Source organism: Capra hircus, chromosome 15, assembly GCF_001704415.2.
Source record: "Capra hircus breed San Clemente chromosome 15, ASM170441v1, whole genome shotgun sequence".
Taxonomy (NCBI): domain Eukaryota; kingdom Metazoa; phylum Chordata; class Mammalia; order Artiodactyla; family Bovidae; genus Capra; species Capra hircus.
The window spans coordinates 34,657,547-34,672,192 of NC_030822.1; the positions used below are offsets into that span (position 1 = coordinate 34,657,547).

The 14,646-nt window shown below is 38.5% G+C and overlaps 1 pseudogene; it reads left to right on the forward strand.

The window, feature by feature from the left end:
- LOC102176543 lies at positions 201-2,733 on the forward strand (annotated as a pseudogene).

The window sequence follows — 14,646 nt, forward strand, 5'->3', positions numbered from 1 at the left end:
GGGAGGGATTGGGGACAGAAGGAAAAGGGGATAACAGAGGATGAGATGGCTGTATGGCATCACTGACTCGATGGACATGAGTTTGAGTGGACTCTGGGAGATGATGATGGACAGGGAGGCCTGGCATGCTGCAATTCATGGGGTCGCAAAGAGTCAGACACGACTGAGCAACTGAACTGAACTGAACTGAACAAAGTACCATGTATTTCTACTTTTCTTACTCTACTCCAGTTATCTTTCCCAATCATGCAAGGATCTGTATAAGAAAGCCCTCAGAAGTCAGGATAGGTAGGAGCAGGGGAAAAGTTACCATAGCTTCAGGAAAACTGGTGAACCTACAGGAGGAAATGACTTGCCCATTTGCCTGAAGCTTCTGACAGAACCCCTGAGCCTTAACTGTGGTCACACTTTGTGCCAAGCTTGCATCACTGTAAATAACAAGGGGTCCATGATCAGACAAAAGAGAGCGTGTAGCTGCCCTGTGTGTAGAACCAGTCACGAGCTTGGGAACCTGAGGCCTAATTGGCACCTGGCTAACATAAGTAGAGAGGTTCAGAGATTTCAAGGTGAGCCTGGGGTAGCAAAAGAGAAACTCCTGCTCTTCTGTGAGAAAAATGGGAAGGTCATTTGCTGGCTTTGTGAGCTGTTTCAAGTCACCACATATTCCTCATGGAGGAGGTTGTCCAAAAGTACCAGGTAAGAGACCATAACAGAGGGAAGACCAGTAAGAAACTGGTAATTAAGGGGAAATGTCTATTTTGCATTGGAGTTTAATTACCTGGACACCAAGAACCTGAGGCCTATGACCTCTTCTCTTCCTATGCCCACCTTCTGATGTCTGAGAAACATTTCTGTGCATTTCTCCAATTATAACATTATAACTCTATGTGCAGACTCTTAGCCAGAAGTAGATATTCATGTTCCTTGTGTTACTACATGGAGATCTGGTACCTAGGAGAAGCTCTCATTACCCCTTTGAACAGGAGGAATAACTAAGACTCTTGCTGGATTAATGTGTAAGATGTTTCCCTGCTGCAGGATCAGGTTTCTTCTTTTTTTTTTTTTTTTCTTCAAGGCAAAGTTTATTTTTTTTTTTTAATTTTAAAATCTTTAATTCTTACATGCGTTCCCAAACATGAACCCCCCTCCCACCTCCCTCCCCACAACATCTCTCTGGGTCATCCCCATGCACCTGCCCCAAGCAAGCTGCACCCTACGTCAGACATGGACTGGCGATTCAATTCTTACATGACAGTATATATGTTAGAATTCCCATTCTCCCAAATCATCCCACCCTCTCCCTCTCCCTCTGAGTCCAAAAGTCCGTTATACACATCTGTGTCTTTTTTCCTGTCTTGCATACAGGGTCGTCATTGCCATCTTCCTAAATTCCATATATATGTGTTAGTATACTGTATTGGTGTTTTTCTTTCTGGCTTACTTCACTCTGTATAATTGGCTCCAGTTTCATCCATCTCATCAGAACTGATTCAAATGAATTCTTTTTAACGGCTGAGTAATACTCCATTGTGTATAAGGAATCAATCTTCTCTTGGCAAGTATATAGTGACTTTTACTGTTTGAGTCATAAAGAACACATATCCTACCTCAATTTTTTCTTTCCAAATCACAGATTCTAAATGCTGCTCTCAGTTTCTGTAAAGTCTATTCTCCTTGGAAATCAGACTCATTTTTCCTCATTTATGCTCTACAGTGATGTGAGAAAGCCCATAGATTGACTCTAGTGTGATTTTTTTCTCACAGGGGAAACTCCAGGAATCTTTGGAGAGACTAAAGGGGGAACAGCAGAAAGTTGAGATGCTGGAAGATGAAATTCAAGAAGAGATTTCTACCTGGAAGGTGTGAGGAGATGCTTCTTGAAGGAGTTAGACATCTGGGCAAGACTTTGGATTGGTCACAAGGAACTGCCTTTCTCTTTGTTCCCTGATAGCTGTGTCATTTGACTTGTATTTTTCTTTGTCCTTTCCCTGATAGGAATGAGTGCTGAAAAGTGAATATATCACAAATGAACACAGATAGCGGAAGGGAGGTATTCATACAGAGGGACTCTCTTGTGAGGATGATTAGGGAATTGCATATCCATTCCTGTCCTGTCTATTAGTCTTGGGGAGACACCTGGCAATGGCTCTTGGTTCGTCCTCAGTGTCAACTCTTTGGCAGAGGGTGGAGGGAAGGGGTCAGGAGTAATCCAAGGAGGCACAAGTGTCCTGGACAGCTGTGTAATGTCCGAGTCATACCCTCAAGAATTTCATTTGGACTCAAAGTTTACCTCACTAATGCAGACTTGAGGCCATTATTTTGCAATGTGATGGAGAGAAAAAAAAACAGGAAAAGTCATGTTCCCCAAGAAATGTTCCTCCTCCTCTCTCTCTCTCTCTCTCATTCCTGTAGAATCAAATACAGCATGAAAGAGAAAATATTTAGACAGAGTTTAAAAAACTGAGAGAGATCCTGGACAGTGAGGAGCTGAAGTAACTGCAAAACCTGAAGACTGAGGAGGAAGCTGGTCTGGGTAACCTGGCCGACTCTGAGGATAAGCTAGTCCAGCAGAACCAGTTGGTGAGCAATCTCATCTCACATGTGGAGCATCAGTTGCAGAGGTCAACCACTGAGATGATGCAGGTAAGACTGGGGAAGAAGCCTCAGCATCTGAGACATGAGGAAAATGTCCTTCTCTTCTGTGTTGCTGTGTCTTTCTGCTGTTCTCACTAAGGTTGCTTTGGAACCTACAGTCCCCCTTCTCTGCATCTATTTCAGAGGCTGTAAGAATAAGTCAATGCAGGAATAACAAGGGAAATTTTTATTTTTTTTAAGAATAAAATATTCAGTGCAGAGCTTTGTGGAGAGAAGATTCATTGTGTTTGATGGTTTTCTAAAGGCTCCTGTTTGTTATCTGTGAGCTGGTATTAAGCATTTATCAGATCCCTCTACATGTTCCAGCTTTGCCGCAGACAAATTCATTTCAGATATCAAGAGGCTTTTTTTTCTCCTCAAGCTCTTGAGATTTTTTCCCACTTTCTCTGTTTCTGAAGAAAATTTTTGAAAGATTCTTATTTATTCTTTAAGTATTCAATGGAATTCACTAGAGAAATTATCTCACTCTGGTTATTTCTTATTTAAAGTGTTTAAAATGTTTTACTTGTTTTATAATTATTTAGATCTTTTACAATCCTGGAGTCAGTTTTTGCATCTCTTTGTGGGGATTTGTCTATTCTAAGTTGTATGGTTTGTAGGCATAAAATTAGTTACAGTAATTCTTTATTATCCCCTTAATTTCTATAATATTCACAGTAATGTCTCCTCTTTTATGCCTGATTTTGGTTATTTGCTTTTTCACTTTTTTCTTGATCAGTTTAGTTATGCTTTGTTAATTTATTGATTTAAAAAACATAACTGTTTCGCTATTTTGTCTATTTTAAAGCTTTTATGATTTATTTATTTCTACTCTTACATTTACTGTTTTCTCTCTGTGTGTGTAGATATATTTGTCCGTGTGTGTGTGTGAGTGCTAGTTTAATTTACTCTGCTTTCTTAGTTTCTTGAACTGGAAACTTAGATCACTGATTTGAGACCATTTCTTCTGATGTAGTGTTTAATGATATAAGTGCATTTAAGTAATTATATTTTATACATTTTGATTGTTTAGCTTTAATCGTTACTCAATTCAAGTTATTCACAAATTTTCTTTGCAGTTTTCTTTTTTGGTTTGTTTGTTAAACCTTGGATATTTTAAAGTGTGTTGTTAATGACAAAATACTTGGTCATTTTTTAATTTCACTTCTTCTCTGGATTTCAGCTGTAATTCTGTGGTAATCAGAGAAATATGCTTTTCATTAGTTCAAACTTTTAAGTTTATTGACATTTGTTTATGACCTAAGATACTGGATGTTCAGAAAAATTTTTGTTATGAATTTAAAAACAAGATGTGTTCCTCGTTCATTGGGTAATATGGTTGTAGTTGTTACTTAGGTCAGTTTAGTTGATAATATGGTGCATGTCTTGATGGTTTTCCATACAGGCTGTCCTCTCATTATTGAGATTGAACTATTGAAATCTGAAACTGTTACTATGGAATCATGTACTTCTCGTTTTATTTTTGCTTTGAATACTTTGAAGCTCTGCTGTTAGGTGCATTTACATTTATAACTGGTATATTTGTTTAATGTACTGAACTTTTTATCATAACATTTCCCTCTCATTCTCTCATAAGATTTATCTTAAAGTCTATCTTGTCTAATAATATAAATGTTTGACCTGTTTTTTATTACTGCTTGCATGTAATCTCTTTTACCTTTGCCCTTTTGTGCTTTGATTATGTCTCTTATAAGTAGCAGTATTTAAATTTTGCTTGTTATCCAGGTCAACAATTTCTAATTTCAATCGAGGCATTAATATATGACATTTAATGCAATTATTGATATGTTTATATTTAAATTTAGTATTTTGCTGTTTGCCTTCTATTGGGCTACTGTAGTTTTCATTTTTCTGTTTTCTCCTTAATTACCTTCTTTTGTGTTAAACAGATATTTATTGTATAAAATTTTGTTTTCCTATTTTCTCATTGTATTTCTTTAGCTTTTACTTGGTGGGTTGCTCCAGTAATTTCAATATATTTCCTGTCCTATCCTGTTCTACTTCAGAATAATTTCAACTTAGTTTCAGTAAAAATAGAAACTCCTGCAGCATGGCTTCATTTCCTTCCAGCAACTACACAGTGGTGCTTTTAATTTTGGCATCTGATCCTGTAGGCTAAGGGCTGAAGGCATTCAAATATTTTGCTATAACTGGATGAGAACTTCAAGAGTTTAATCAAGAGGTTTATGTTTCTTTCAGAAACTGAGGAAGAAAGTCAATATAGATTGAATAAGTAGAATTAGAGAAAGACACAAATCAGATTCTGAGGACAATATTTGAGTTTCAAATTAAACTAGAATTAAAATTGCAATCTCTCCCACCCCACCCTTTATCCTTTGTCTGTGCTGTGTGTGTGCTAAGTTATGCCGGTTCTTTGGGACCCCATGGATTGTAGCTCGCCAGACTCCTCTGTCCATGAAATTCTCCAGGGAGGAATACTGGAGTGGGTTACCAATTCTTCTCCAGGGGATCTTTGACCCTGGGATTGAACCCTAGCCTTCTGTGTCTCCTACATTGCAGGCAGATTCTTACCACTAATACCACCTGGGATTCTTTCTCTATTCTAGTTTAATTTAATTTTTGTCACATACACAAAATAGCCATAATGAGGAGGGAATTTTTTTTTTCTTTGAGACTGAGATGTTGTCCTAGTTTTTGGTGACAAAGAGGAAATAAATCTGAAGCAAAAGAGATTAAATACAGTGGTACATACCAGTTCAAAGAAATAAAACATTAAATGTGATAAGAAGGTTAGATGGCTAAAAAATAGTAAGGACCTGATTATACAGACTCAGTAGAGGCTAAAGTGCAGGTAAATGCTCTAGTTTTGGGGCAGTGAGTGCATACTGGTAACATTATGAACAAGGAGTAAAAAAGGAGACAGCTTGGTTGATGAATAATGTTACATATTAGACATTCAAAATTACTGATTCCTGTGGCTCATTTACTAATGAATATATTAATATGCATTTAAAAGACAAAGTTGAATAACAATAAAGAATTGGAAACCAACTGCTCATGTGTGTATGCTGAATTTAAGGGAGTGGAAGACATCGCTAATAGGTGGTGTGTAAAATAAGAAGAGAGAGACCTAAAAACACCTACATTAATACATTTGTTTGCTTGTACCCTGAACAAAAGCCATATAAATGACTTGAGGAATATTTGGATTATATTTTCATGTTTGATTCTCCAAAACCTAGTTTAATGCTTGGCCTATGATAGTATATCACTTCAGTTTTGTTGAATAAATGAAAGAACCACGATTTCTTCAAATCATCTCGTGGGTCACCAGAATCCCAGGTCTCTTGTTTTTCCCATAAATATGTCTAATTTCCAGATAACTAGAAGCCTGTTGCTTCCATCAGTGTTGGGGGTGTTTTATCTTTTTTGGAAACTTGACAATATCACATGAGTCTTCTGGAACAACTGGCTTCACTCTTGTTTTTACTTTTTGGCTGTTACATAGAGACCATCTCTATTCCCACAATCAGGACTGATGGGAATGAGAATAAGCTTTGTAAGTGGGGAACCTATTACTTCTTGACTCATGTTTTCTCTTTTCTCACTAGGATGTGAATGCCATCATGAAAAGGTGAGTATGGGAAACCAGAGATGATCATTTTGTACTGAGAACATTACGTAAAGCTACTAGAGTTATCTAATGGTTAATTAAGATAAAACCATGCTCAGGACACAAAAACGGAGCATAGATTTACTTTAAGCTTCTGTTCAGAAATCATGGCTAGATTATGCTATAAACACTGAGAATGGATCAGAAACTATAGTAGAGAAATTTGGTTGTAAGAAGTTTCAGGTCAGTGTCACTGTTAGGAATAAAGCATTGGAGTGTCAAGTCCCCATTACTTCATAAATTTAATTCACATTCTGTGTCACTGTGCAACTCAGGTTCCCATATTTAGTATGTGCTTGACTTATGGAAAGGTCGAATCTCTTTTATCTGCCAAACACCTAGAATTGGAGACAGTTTCTTTATATGTAAATTTTCCCCTGGGTATGGAAGAGATCAGATCCCTCTATAACTTTCTATATGGATTTCCAAAAACAAACATGAATCTTAAGGAATATTTTGCCTTGCTACAAATCATTGATCCATCTTGGTCACATACTCTAGAAGCCAGAATAGAAAGACAGTATCCTTGTCTTTGAATTTGCACACCTACATGGCAGCATCAAGATCTTTACAAACACATAAAATTCTGACCACTCTTCATTTAGTATTCATACTGTCTTCTTTCCCCAGGGTTTGTAATTATTTCCAGCGATCGTGAAATCTTAGGGCATTCTGAGGGCCTTCGTATTAGGGAGTCTCCTTTGAAGACATGAGGACTCTTTAGACAGTGTGTTCTCATACCTAATATATCTCAAACACCCAGGAGCCAGCTTCTGCAAACTCACTTTCTGAAATCTCCCTCAGAACACATATTTATGCAGTTACTTTTCCACAAGTTAAAATTTTTAGGTATGGATGATTTATTTTGATAAATGTATTATTTTGTGTAATTTCATATAATCTAATAGTGATAGGGACTAGTTAATGATTTCATTTTGGAAGGAAGAACCTTTCCTTCTGACAGTCAAGACTGCCAGAGTCCAACTCCAGCAGCCAGGGATTCAACCTGAAGACATGAATGGTGTCGGTGAATGAGACAGCCTCTCATTTTTCTATGGACTGCCTGTTTATTCCAAGTTTAAGATTCTCTTTTATACTTTGACAAAAACATTAGGCCAGAGGTTTGACATTTTCAGTTCCCTCTCTCACACATTTATTATCTCCATAAATCACTGTTGCTCCTCAGAGTTCCTGCTTCAGTGATTCTCTCAGAATCAACTTTATCATCTATTATCTACCTCCTCTAACGTGAGAGTTGGACTGTGAAGAAGGCTGAGCGCTGAAGAATTGATGCTTTTGAACTGTGGTGTTGGAGAAGACTCTTGAGAGTCCCTTGGACTGCAAGGAGATCCAACCAGTCCATTCTGAAGGAGATCAGCCCTGGGATTTCTTTAGAAGGAATGATGCTAAAGCTGAAACTCCAGTACTTTGGCCACCTCATGCGAGGAGTTCACTCATTGGAAAAGACTCTGATGCTGGGAGAGATTGGGGTCAGGAGGAGAAGGGGACGACAGAGGATGAGATGGCTGGATGGCATCACTGACTCCATGGGCATGAGTCTGAGTGAACTCCGGGAGTTGGTGATGGACAGGGAGGCCTGGCGTGCTGCGATTCATGGGGTCGCAAAGAGTCGGACACGACTGAGCGACTGAACTGAACTGAACTGAACGTGTCCTATAGTTAACTTGTGATTACACTGTAACTCATGCTACATTCCTCAGTTTACTACTTATCTTCCTAAGTCCTGTTTGCCCCTAACATCCTGAGCTCACTATCTCTTAAAAAGGCTTCTAGCTATAGTGTCTCTAAAAAATTCCTAACTTCTATAAGCTATAGTAAAATATGCTAACTTTACAACATTCCTTAAATCTTTAACTTCTAACTGTTTTAATTATTTCTAAGCCCTAAATTCAGTAAACTCCTTTGCCATAAACATTCTCCTCGCAAATAGGCTTCAAGCTGCGGCCTATGTGCTCATCCTGGAACACTCTTTTATAAAAGTCCTTGAACAAATGTCGATGATTAACTTGATGAATTATTTTCAGAGCAATGCTGCAGAAGGCTTTGTGCCTTCTCATGCTCCTCTCAAGAACAATAAGCACCTTAATATTCCTTTTCAGTCAACTCAGCTGCGGAGAGGAAAAGACAAGTCAGAATCACAAGGCCTTCCCATGGAAGACAGTGTAACTAAGAAGGTGGCCATGAGCACATTCAGTCATCCACTCTATCCTCTCCCAGGGTGTCCAGGGATGACCATTCTAGTGCACCAAAGGGGTGAAAACCTTGCAAGTTAGTGGTTTTAGAGGGATAAGTAGACGTGTGTGGGTCAATTTTTATTTTCTCCAGAACTTCATTGCGATGAAGCCAAAAACTTTTTCCAAGGAACAAAAGAGAGTTTCAAGCTCCTGATCTGAGAGAGATACTGCGAGCGTTTAATAGTAAGGAGTGCTACCCAACTGAATGTATGCGGTATTCTTGTGATGGAGGGAAAATGGCGAGAAGGCTCCAGTTTCTAGGTGTGGATAGAGTCAGTGAAGTCCAAATACTTTGTGCTGTTGATGTGGTCAAATTTATGGGGAGTGAGCAGGGACTTGGTTCATCCTCTCTTTCACTGGTTTACTATCTAAGCGTAATCCTTACCATAATCTGAAAGAAAGTACATTTCACTGCTGACCCCTTTGCTTATATTTAATATTATGCATTGTTATCATTTCAGAGGTGAGAGATATGCAACACTGCTGGGGTAAGGAGACATTACAGTGTCATCAAGCCACCTATTTTCATCATCTTTTAGAATTTTTTATTTTCTTGTAGATCTCAGTTTAAGCCTCATGTTTTTACTCCCAACACACACAAACATGTTTTTTCACGCAAGTTATTCTATAGATCCCTTTTACAATGTCACAAATCAAATGATATCATAGCCCTCACCTTATCCTGTAATTTTTCTACAGTTCAGGTGACCTTGAATTCTTTCACAAGTAATCCAAATGTTGCCATTTCTGAGGATCGGATGCAAGTGAGATGTGTCTGCAATTTGGAAGCAAGCAATGCATCTCAGAATGTTGACTTTGAAGATTATGGTGCCCTAGGATCCCCAGCGGAGAAGGCAATGGCACCCCACTCCAGTACTCTTGCCTGGAAAATCCCATGGATGGAGGAGCCTGGTAGGCTGCAGTCCATGGGGTCACTAAGAGTCAGACATGACAGAGTGACTTCACTTTCACTTTTCACTTTCATGAATTGGAGAAGGAAATAATAACCCACTCCAGTGTTCTTGCCTGGAGAATCCCAGGGATGAGGGAGCCTGATGGCCTGCCGTCTATGGGGTCGCACAGAGTCGGACACAACTGCAGTGACGCAGCAGCAGCAGCAGCAGCAGCAGCAGCAGCAGCAGCAGCAGCAGCAGGATCCCCAATTATCACATCAGGGAGATGTTACTGGGAGGTAAATGTATCAGAGAAACATACCTGGTCCTGAGGGCCTATGGTAGCAAAAGTTAGTCTATATTTAGTCCAGGTTCAACATATTTTACATGGGACATAGAGGCATATGGTAAAAACTTCCATAAAACTATCAATAACATAACATGTCCACCTAGAATCAGTGAACATTGTCAAAATGTTTACTCGAGATACCAGCCTAAAAATGACTACTAAAAATGGGTTAATTCATGATTCTATATATAATGCTTTTGATGAGTCTTCCTCCTCAGATCCCTTGATTTTAACCCTCTCCCTGAGTGTATCTGCCTGTCGTATTGTAGTTTTCCTAGTCTATAATGCTGGAACTCTTTTATTTCTAAACATCACAGACCATGGCTTCTCATCTATAAATTCTCTTCATCTGTCCCTTATTGGAATTACCCATATTTAAGTCCTCTGAAATGTGATGCCCCCATGACTCTGTGCTCACCAAACTCTTGAACCTTCTCACACTCACTTCTCTGTAGTGTCTCATACTATGGGTACATCTAATACATTGGAGCTTACCTGCACCATTCTTACCTTTTTCCATGCACCCTCTTGTCTTTCCTGTGTGATTGTTCATGATTCATCAATAGGGTTTATGATTTGCCTTTTATCATGTTTATCTTGATATTATGTTTGCATGCAGGGAACATCTTAATTCACCATTTTCAACCCCAAGAGAAATGATAGGTGCCCCCATAAATTACGATTTTATCAAGGGACCACCTCTGCCAAATTTTTACAATCATTTCTTAATAAGTGACTAAAAAGAGAAAGGAAAGCTTTTCAACAATTTTTGATATATTATCAAAGACATACCTAGTATAGGAGTCATTCACTAAAGCATGAGTACTGAGCAGTATCTCACTTTTCTCATTATGCCCCTTATTCGTCCAGCCCCGGTGGATCCAGGGTAATTCGAAGAGGGGATGGAGTTGGCGTCCTAGGAAAAAACTTATTTAATTACAGATATCTAGAGAGATTAGAAACGGATAGCATAGTAGGAAATATTAATGGAGAAAAAGAGGCTGAATAACTTGGTTTATGTGGGATACCAATAAAATTCCAAGACAAGGAATTTGCACCATCTACGTTGGGCCACCGGCGCCACTTGAATATCAGAAGGTGCCCCTCCCTGGGCTCCTTCTCTCCTGGAACTTAAAAGCCGGGGCAAGTAAGTAGACGTGGTGAGCATTCACGCTCCAGATGGGAATTCAGCCAGACAAACGGGGAGCAAGAAAGAAACAACACAGGGGAATCATTCTTTCCAGAAACTGATCCATTTTCTTTATTTTCAGGTTTGCTTATATACCTTTTTTTACACATAGAGACAAATGGAAATTTTTAAGTCACGTAGGGGTCAGCAGCCCTCACCTTTATCAAAATCAGGTGCTTCATATAAATGTATAAAAAAAGGTCTTAGGGGTTTTACATCATCTGGCCATGAGGCCTGCTGACATTTTATGATCCTTTCTTTCTGATAACCAAAAAACTTATTTTTTCCAAGGGTGTTTTTTCTTAAACCAGGCGCCACCCTCTGAAGGTAGCAGATAAAGTTGCATTCCTATAGAGTGGGGATGTAGTGGGTTATAACTAAGAAAGGAATTTATTTAACCTAAGGTTAACATGATTAATCTTAAAGGTTAATAGTTATTTCTCCTATATGCTAGTTATATCCATTATAAGGGCAGGGAATATGGAGATTTACCAGCAAACATCAGCCCAACAAATGAAAACCCTTCACCAATGTTCCCCTTAAGATCTATTTAGTCTTAAGATAGTGATAAAGTTGCATTTTTACATAGCAAGGACACAGTGATTTATAACAAAGTACAGTGATCTATAACAAAAGAGAAAACTCAAAAGTCTAGTATTGCTAACATCAAAAACTACTATATTTCCTTTTCTATATTCCAAATACATTAATATATTCCCAGGTGCCTAAGGATATGGAGGCCTGGCGGCAATCATTGACTCAACAATGAGAAAAGCCTTATGCTAATTAAGATTTTCAAAATACTCCAAACTCTCTGTGCTGTTTATGGTTGACAGGTAGTAAACAATCATGTGCATAGTGGCAGGAGTATGGATAATCCTGTCACACAAGCTAGTCTGCCAGCAGAGAGGTTTGACCTGAGACACCCTTGTCACGCCCAGGAATTTTTATTGACTGGAGCTGCAAGTTTACTCCTTCTCCGAGAGAACCGGTGGGGAACAGCCCCCCATAAAGTCAGAGGTGTAGGTGAAAGCATGAAACAGTAAAATAGGTAGACTCTGGTTTTGGGGGTAGATGCTCGGGAACAGGGGGTTTCCTGAGGCTCGATCCTGCCTTTGCATATGCCGAAGCCTCCTTCCTCATGGCCTTTGCCATGGGCGGAGTTCCTCACGCTGGCTCCCCGCAAGAAAACATCATAAATGATACGTGCTAAGAGTGGAAGTTTTATGCCCAGAGTATCTTATTTCAAGTCCTGTCGCTTCACATATTGGCAGTGTGACCTAGAATACATCACTAATTGCTGCGTTTAGTTTCTGAATGTAATCTTGATAGATATAAAAACTGTACAATACATAAATTATCAAAAGATAAATTATATTAAGTATAAAGCATCTTAAGTGTCTCAACTTAATAATAAATATTTGATCTATTAAATGCTAAAAAATATAACCTGTGTCAGTGTCTCATTAAACAGGTCTCTGCTTTCAGGGACACAAAGATTATTTTTACTGACACCACATTTTTGAGAGCCTAGATCACCATTGTGATGCTGTCAAGACTATTTCAACTCTGCGTGTCATAGAAAAGCATGCGGGCCTATGTGTGTGTCTGTCTGTGTTTGTGGGATTATAGTTATAGTTTTATTATAATTTCAGTATTGCTACATACTTGCTGTTATTAAGTAAACTAGATTCTATGAGATCTAGGATATTATTTCTACCAAAAAAAGTTATATGGAATTTACCTAATTAGTATTGCATATTAAACAATACAATGTTTGTTTCTGTAACTTTTAGCACAAAAGGTAATCTAATATAATGTTTACTCATTTTATTTTTCCTTCTCATTGTAACTGAAATAAGTTATTTTCAGAATATATATTAGCTTATTTTTAACATTATGATCCTTTCTCTGCTTTAGAAACAGAATGCATTGATAAAACAGAACTATGGATGGAGGTTCATGACATTGTACAGGAGGCAGTGATCAAGACCATCCCCAAGAAAAAGAAACACAAAAAGGCAAAATGGTTGCCTGAGGAGGCCTTACAAATAGCTGAGAAAAGAAGAGAAGCAAAAGGCAAAGGAGAAAAGGAAAGATACATCCATTTGAATGCAGAGTTCCAAAGAATAGCAAGGAGGGGTAAGAAAGCCTTCCTCAGTGATCAATGCAAAGAAATAGAGGAAAACAATAGAATGGGAAAGACGAGAGATCTCTTCAAGAAAATTAGAGATACCAAGGGAACACTTCATGCAAATATGGACACATGCAAATAAAGGACAGAAATGGTATGGACCTAACAGAAGCAGAAGATATTAAGAAGAAGTGGCAAGAATACACAGAAGAACTATGCAAAAAAGATCTTCATGACCCAGCTAAACATGGTGGTGTGATTGTTCACCTAAAGCCAAATCCTGGAATGCAAAGTCAAGTGGGCATTAGGAAGTATCACTGTGAACAAAGCTAGTGAAGGTGATAGAATTCCAGTTGAGCTATTTCAAATCCTAAAAGATGATGCTGTTAAAGTGCTGCACTCAAAAAGCCAACAAATTTGGAAAACTCAGCAGTGGCCACAGAATTGGAAAAGATCCGTTTTCATTCCAATCCCAAAGAAAGACAATGCCAAAGAATGTTCAAACTACCACACAATTGCACTCATCTCACACACTAGTAAAGTAATGCTCAAAATTCTCCAAGTCAGGCTTCAACAGTATGTGAATCGTGAATTTCCAGGTGTTCAAGTTGGATTTAAAACAGGCAGAGGAACCAGCGATCAAATTGCCAACATCCATTGGATCATTGAAAAAGCAAGAGAGTTCCAGAAAAACACCTATTTCTGCTTTATTGACTATGCCAAAGCCTTTGACTGTGTGGATCATCACAAAGTGTGGAAAATTCTTAAAGAGATGGGCATACCAGACTGCTGGACCTGCCTACTGAGAAATGTATATGTAGGTCAAAAATCAATAGTTAGAACTGGACATGGAACAATAGACTGGTTCCAAATTGGGAAATGAGTATATCAAGGCTGTATATTGTCACCCTGTTTATTTAACTTATATTCAGAGTACATCATGCGAAATGCCAGGCTGGATGAAGCACAAGCTGGAATCAAGATTGCCGGGAAAAATATCAATAATCTCAGATATGCAGATGATACCACCCTTATGGCAGAAAGTGAAGAAGAACTGAAAATCCTCTTGATGAAAGTGAAACAGGAGAGTGAAAAAGCTGGCTTAAAACTCAACATTCAGAAAATTAAAATCATGGCATCTGGTCCCATCACCTCATGGCAGATAGATGGGGAAACAGTGGAAACAGTGGCTGACTTTATTTTTTGGGACTCCAAAATCACTGCAGATGGTTATTGCAGCCATGAAAGTAAAAGACGGTTACTCTTTGGAAGGAAAGTTATGACCAATCTAGACAGCATATTAAAAAGCAGAGACATTGCTTTGTCAACAAAGCTCTGTCTAGTCAAGGCTATGGTTTTTCCAGTAGTCATGTATGCATGTGAGAGTTGGACTATAAAAAAAGCTGAGCACAGAAGAATTGATGCTTTTGAACTGTGGTGTTGGAGAAAACTCTTGACAGTCCCTTGGACTGCAAAGAGATCAACCCGGTCAATCCTAATGGCAATCAGTCTTGAATATTCATTGGAAGGACCAATG